The 7635-nt window shown below is 38.9% G+C and overlaps 1 pseudogene; it reads right to left on the bottom strand.

The window, feature by feature from the left end:
* Positions 1-2442: 2442 nt before the first annotated feature.
* Positions 2443-7635, bottom strand: part of LOC122910010 — a 195354-nt pseudogene continuing 190161 nt past the window's right edge.

Raw genomic sequence — 7635 nt, 5'->3', positions numbered from 1 at the left:
TATGGTATATCAATAAATCAATAAAATAATAAATTAATAAAACTAAATTATTAATTAAATAAATAAATTAACAAAATAATAAAAATACCACACATGATTATATAATCCCACTTATGTATATAACAAGATCTATAATAAACAGTTTAAAAAGTTAACATGTTTACATTCAAAGTGTTGGATTTTAAGGTGATCTTTATTATCTTCAATGCATTTTATGTATCTTAAAATTTGAAAAACAAGCACTGGGGTTGAAAATATTTAAATATTGTCTCTGAATTTTGATATATATATACACACACACACATGTATATATATATAAAGTATAATATATATAAAATACATAAATAATATATAAATGAATATGTAAAATGTATTTGATTCTGGATTTTTTCTCTCTCTTTTTTTAAAGATTTTATTTATTTATTTGACAGAGAGAGATGACAAACAGGCAGAGAGGCAGGCACAGAGAGAGGAGGAAGCAATCTTCCTGCTGAGCAGGGAGCCCAATGCGGGGCTCTATCCCAGGGCCCTGAGATCATGACCTGAGCCGAAGGTAGCGGCTTAACCCACTGAGCCACTCAGGCGCCCCTGAATATGTAAAATGTATTTATGAAGCATTGCCTTTTTTTAATATGAGAAGCCTATTAACTTTTTTGATACATATCTAAGTAACAATTACTACCTCCCTTTTAAGTGATAATTTCAGGTTATCTTTATTTAAAATCAAATTTGTTGTGATGAGCATAGGGTGTTGTATGTAAGTCATGAATCACTGAATTCTACACCTGAAACTAATATTGCATTCTATGTTAACTAAATGGAATTTTAATAAAAACTTGGAAAAAATAAATAAAATACACTTAAAATCATTTATGAATATTTGAGAGAAATGTCCTAGGCAGTTACTTAAATTGCCTATGAAAAAGTAATGACTACCAAGATGTGAGATGCATAGAAAAGGTGGGGGGACAGTTTTCCATTTATTCCTCCCAGAAAATTGCTTTGATGGGAAAAGTCCTAAGTAGATGATCACTCAATTTGTACAGTTCATGAATACATCTACCACTTTCAGATAATTGTGTTATTCAGTATTTCTAGAAAATACTTACACATTGGTGGAGCATCCTGTACTCAAAGCCATTATAACCCATGAAAACATTCCAGTTTATAAATATATTTTTCAGAAATCCTGCAAATTAAAACATCACTCCTTTTAATTAAATAACTTAATAATCTAATGGAGTAGGACAGAGAAATGTGTGTTATACTATAAAGAACAAATGCTGTAGGGTCACTACTTGTGATCTTAGAAAATAATTTTATCTAAGTCTCTCTGCCTAAATATGTATAGAGACGATATAGATACCTAATTTATTCTGTTTATTTAAGGACTTAAACATGCATGCAAAGTTATTCCAACTTTTGGCATAGAGCAGATGAAGCATGTTAAATCAATGAAAGCATAAATACCACCAAAATTCTCTTTAACGGGTTAAAGACTTCTTTATGCAAATCAGACTCAAGAGGACTGTAACATATCTTCTGAGAGCTTTAAAAAAAAAAAGATTTTATTTATTTATTTTAAGGAGAGATAGAGAGCATGAGCAGGGGAAGGGGCAGGGGCAGAGGTGAGAGAGAATCTCAAGCAGACTCCACGCTGAATATGGAGCCTGACAGGTGCTGATCTCAGGACACTGAGATCATGACCTGAACCAAAATGGAGTTTCAGGCACTTAACCAACTAAGCCACCCAGGCATCCCTCTGATAGCTTTTATGGGGACATTAAAACTATAAGGGAATGTGTCTGACCCAGAAGTCTGTATCAGGTAGGGCAGGCAATGTAGTTTAGAAGCATGATGTTCTGGATTCTGGGAAGACCAGGATCATATTGCCTGGAATTCGGTTGTCTGGTGAGAAACTGCTTCCTAGACAGTTGACTTTTTGCTGTCACCTCACATGGCAGAAAGGACAGGGGAGCTGTCTTGATATTTATAAGGGAACTTATCCTATCCATGAAGTCTCTGTCTGCATGACTGTCAAAAGTTGGGAGGGAAACAAAATGGAGAAATAAAACCAACAAATTATTGAAGTAGTAGAAAAAGTTTATTGCGTACATGCCAAAAAGATAGTTGCAAACCAGGAGCAAACATGGAATTAGGTTCAGAGTTATAGATATAGTTTAAGCATCACAATAAGATTTTTTATTTGTGGGTGCCTGGGTGGCTCAGTGGGTTAAGCTGCTGCCTTCAGCTCAGGTCATGATCTCAGGGTCCTGGGATCGAGTCCCACATCGGGCTCTCTGCTCAGCAGGGAGCCTGCTTCCTCCTCTCTCTCTCTCTGCCTGCCTGTCTGCCTACTTGTGATCTCTCTTTGTCAAATAAATAAATAAAATCTTTAAAAAAAAAAAAGATTTTTTATTTGTCACCATTAAAGGTCTGAATTTAATTAGATTCTTGAACTGATGGCTCATATTCTGATATCAGCTCATTGAGCTTTAACATGTGTCTCACCTGCCACATATTTTCAGAACTACTAGCTTCACCGTGAAGCCTCATGAGCTTTCCCAATTCAAACTCAGGCTTCTTCAGCATTTCTACTTTCCTAGAAAGTTATCGTGAAGTGGAAATAGACTGGCAATCCTTTTCTATGTCTTTTCTTCATGCTTGCTGGAATCAATTTATTGACCACTTTTCTTTCTTTTTTTTTCAAATAATTTATCTACACTTCTTGAGTCATGATTTCTGGCATCTTTTCCCAAAATTGGCAGACTTGTTGATGCTGAGAGGCCTTCTAACTCTGATTATTTCATATGTATGTATGTATGCATGTTTTATTTATTTATTTATTTATTTATTTATTTATTTTAGTAAAATCAACGCAAAGTAAACAGAGCAAATCACCATCAGTAATCTTGGCATCAACATGACCTTTGGTCACAGGCTGCCTTTTTTTGACAATGGAGCATATTTTGGTCCAGGTAATATCCATGCCATGGAAATTAGGTAGTTTTTACCCCAAATGTCCTCAGTAATTAACTTTAATTTTTAAATGATTTTTCATCTTTCTGAAGATTAGCAAGGCTTACTTACTTCAAAAACAGAACCCTTGAACCCATCAGATGTGATTTGGATTCCCTGCGTTCTTGTGACTAGTGTTTTTCCGATATTTCTGTTTTCCCCCCAATATCTCTTATATCGAACAGAACTAGTGCTTCCACATTATACCAATCTTTCTTAGAGAATGGATCAACCATTTTCTTCTTGATTCCATTTTTGCCTCCTTTCCTAGGTGCTTGATCTTGCCAATGCCATGTTCAGGGAGCCCCAGAGTTATATATTGTTATAAAGCAGCTTATATAGTATAGAGGCTGTGGCTGCTGACTCTTCACTGTGATTGGTTGCAATATTTGTATTTTCTTAAGTCTAAGGGAGTTGGTTAGTGATTACTTCATATTGATTTGGGGAAATAATTTAAGTTTCACTTATGATGTTTTGAGACATAAGCAAGAAGTAACCAGATCATATTAGCCTCACTTGTCTTAGAAAATAAACTAAGTTTTACTTGTATGACTAAACTAGTTTTGTCTGCTCAAAGAATTTCAAGTCTGTATTCTATTTGTGTGATTTTTTTTTTTTTTAAAGCAATGCTTTATACAGGGCTTTATCAGTATCAGGTGTAGAATATAATGACTCAACACATTTTTTTTTTTTTTTTTTAGTGTTTATCATGATATGTGTACTCCTAATCACTGTCGTGGCCGGTGCGACAAATCGGCCCGGGTAACCGTGGGGGCTAAGAGGATGATGAAAAGAAATTAAGAGACAAAGAGATGGGGGCAGGAGGGACACTGAAGATGATGTCTAACAGTGCCAAATTCATTCCACATCTTACAAGCATTTATAAGGCAGACCAGAATAGGAGGAGCATTACATCAGTACCTAGTCAGATGACCGCAAGTTCCTATAACAAGTTTACATTAACTACAAGCAAACTTCGTGACGTCAGGTAGTTTCAGCTAAAGCCATTAGCAAGACAATCAACCAGGGAGTGGATCATGGGAGGTACAGAACAACAAGGACCAACTAAGAACTCAGGACTCTGGCCACATTGTTCCCTACTGCAGGGAGAGGGTGTGGGAAGTCACGTAGGCGAGCGCAGGACACAGAGCACAGACCCTTTCTTGGTGCACTCAACTTTCCCGTCCTTAACCTTGTCAAAGTGTCCGGACTTTGAAGGAGACACAAGTCAGGGCCTGGTTTGGTCCTTGACTCCAGCTGTGCCGTGGCCTCCAACAAATCACCTTTGTCTATTTCATCCATCCCTCCCAAACAGCTCTCCTCTGCCAACCACCAGTTTGTTCTCTGTTATTTGAGAGTGTTTTCGTGCCCCTTCTTTATTTTTGTTTGTTTCGTATCTTGAATTCTACATATAAGTGAAATCCTTGTCCATTCACAAATGAAAGGATAAAAACAATGTGGTGTATATTTCATATATATTACTCAGCCATAAAAAAATGGAATCTTGCTATCTGAAACAACATGAATGGACCTAGAGGATATTACACTAAGAGTTTTTGGAAATTTTCTCTGTCCCCTTCTTGTATATATCACTTTTGGTCTTTCCTTTCCACTCAGAGTTCCTTTTATATTTCATACGGGGATGGTTTAGCAGTCATGAACTCCCCTTTAGTTTTTGTTTGTCTGGGAAATGCTTTAGCTTTCCTTTTATTCTGAATGCTAGCCTTGCTGGATAGAGTATTCCTGGCTGCAGATTTTTCCCTTTTAGCATTTTGAATATACCATGTCAGTCTCTTCTGGCTTGCCAAGTTTCTGTTGCGAGGTTTGCAGCTAGCATTATGGATCTCTTGTAAGTTAGGGACTTCCTTGTCTTGCTGGTTTTAGGATTTTTTTTTCTTTATTTCTGTGTCTTGGTGTTGGCCTGCTTTTATTGATTTTGATGGAAGTTCTTCGTGCCTCCTGGATTTGGACGTCTGATTTCTTTCCCATATGAGGGAAGTTCTCAACTATCATTTCCTTAGGTAAATTTTCTGCTGCCTTTTCTCTCTCTTCTTCTTCTGGGACTCCTATAATACAGATGTTACTATGTTTGATGGAGTCACTGAATTCCCTAAATCTATTCTCATGTTCCATAATTCTCTCTTTTGTTCAGCTTTGTTATTTTCCATTATTTTCTCTCCTATATCCCTTCTTCATTCCTCTACCTCTTCCATCCTTGTGCTCACTACGCAAATCTGTTTTGAATCTGTTAGTGTATTTTTCATTTCTAATTGCTTTTTAACTCTTTTATCTCTGAAGTATTCCATTCTTTCCTCAGGCCTAGTGAGTATTCTTACGATTGTTGCTTTAAATTCTCTATCATGAGTGTTACTTGCATCGGTTGCACTTAGATCTCTAGCCAGGACCTTATATTGTTCTTTCATTTGGAATGAATTCCTCCCTTGTGGAATTCTGTCCAAGTCTCTGCCCTCTTCTCTGGAGAGGGAGAAAAGACCATTATGTTTCTTACTCCTAAGAGTAATAGCTTTATGAAGAAGACATTATACATTGTCTCTGGTGTGTCCTGTGTGTACTCTACTCTTGGGTTTAGGTTGCTCTGTCATCAGGCCAGTCATCTGTAGAGGCTCTCCTTGCCTGCAGTGGGCAGTATTTGATCCTTGGCCAGAATGTAGCAAGTATTTATTTATTTATTTATTTGACAGGCAGAGATCACAAGTAGGAAGAGAGGTGGGCAGAGAGAGAGAGAGGAAGGGAAGCAGGCTCCCTGCTAAGCAAAGAGCCCAATGTGGGGCTCGATCCCAGGGCCCTGGGATCATGACCTGAGCAGAAGGCAGAGACTTTAACCCACTGAGCCACCCAGGTGCCCCCAGAATGTAGCAAGTTTTAACTAGATGTGCTCTGGTCTACTTGTTAATTGGGGCCAGATACCACCATGACAATTGAACCCCTGCAGAAATCTCGGGTCAGGAGATGTGGTGTGGGCAAGTGTGTTGTGCCCGAGTTTTCGTGTCTGAGAGACCGCCAAGGAGCCAAGCACCGATGCAATCACATGAGGGTTTATTTGACAAGCTTAAGCTTGGGCCCAAGTATACCTGACACAGCAGAGTAGGGACTTGGACCCCAAGCCAGATTATAGTCAGAGTTTTTAAAGGCAGAGTAGGGGTGAACTCGGCGGTGGGTAAGGACAAAGGGAGTGTTCAGAAGGGCTATCAGGGTAAAGAAGACTGTCAGGATATTGAAGGCCTGGTTACTATCAAGCCAAGGCCATTATTCCCATTAATGAGGCACTAATATGAAGACAATTGGGAGTTTCCCGGTGGAATGTCACATTCTTGCTATCAAGCATCCTTGCTAGTGAGATTTGGGTTTAGAAGAAATTTAACTTTATTTAGGGCTTGAGGAACTGAGTTATTTGCCTCTGGAAATTGTGCTATTGTTAGATAGCTTCTTTATTTGTAGATCTCTAGGACATTTGTAAACCTAGGGAGACTCCTGTTTTGCAGGATTGTGATCTTTGCAAGTTAACTATTTGTTTTCCTTTTAGGGCAGTTAGAGGTGGCTGAGGAATGTCACACATACTGCCGAGGGGAGAGGAGCAGGCAGAGAGGGGGTGCAAGGTGCCAGATTTTGCTTTGCCAAGATGGCTGTACTTATGTCAGGGCTAGACACGAGGTGGGTACAGCCCTGTTTTTCTTGGCCTCCACAAGGGTTTCTGCTGGTCTTCTGGGGAAGGGGCCCACCATGCTAAGACTGAGACCAGATCGACCAAGAAGAGCAGTCCTGTCAGAGCACAGGGTTATGGGATTGGTTTTTAAAAGTTACGCATTCAGTGTTAGCAGTGTGTGGCTTACCACAGGTGACTACATTTATGTTGAGGGGCAGGGTAAGGAAATGGCTCATCCAGCTCCTTTGTCCCAGAAAGGACCCCTCCACACATGCACACCACCTCCCTGGAAACACTCCAAGAAGAGCAACTAATCTGCCTTGTGGGTCCCAAGCATTTTTCATATCACTGTTTCCATTCTGTCTGTCTCCAAGTTGTTTCCCTGCCTTATATCCAGGAGGGGCAGTGTCCCCATGGCTCTATCCCAGCTAGGACTGCTGATGTTCAAAACTATCTTTAAGCTCTGCCGATTGCAAGGACTCTCAAAAATCAGTCTCTCTCATTTTCCAGCTAATTGCTTTGGGGAAGTGTTTGCCTTGTGCATTTCTCTTTGGGCTGCTCTCTCTGGTGCTTGTGCACATGTTTTTTTTTTTTTCCTCTGTGACCAGGTCTCCCTCCGTTCAGCAGCACAAGTGATGTGATTAGCTTCTTCCCAAAACCATGTCTTTGTACTTCCTACTTCTTCAGTGTGCTTTCTTCTCTATCTTTACTTGTGAAGTTTGTTCTGTCAGTCTTCACGTTGATTTCTGGGGTATTTAGAATGATTTGATAGTTATCTACTTGTGTTTGTGGAACGAGAGGACTTTAGGATCCTCCCTCTCCATTGCTATCTTAGGTCCTCTAAAGTAGTTTAAATCACTGAATGTATTTATGGCCTCCCTATTTAATTTTAATCTAAAATGTGTACATTAATTGGCATATGTATTTTTTCAGAATATGCTTCATTCATAAGT

The sequence above is a fragment of the Neovison vison genome, chromosome 6 (genome assembly GCF_020171115.1).
Source record: "Neovison vison isolate M4711 chromosome 6, ASM_NN_V1, whole genome shotgun sequence".
In the NCBI taxonomy this organism is placed as follows: domain Eukaryota; kingdom Metazoa; phylum Chordata; class Mammalia; order Carnivora; family Mustelidae; genus Neogale; species Neogale vison.
Note: the sequence above shows the minus strand (reverse complement) of the source record. Positions and strands in the feature narration are given on the sequence as shown.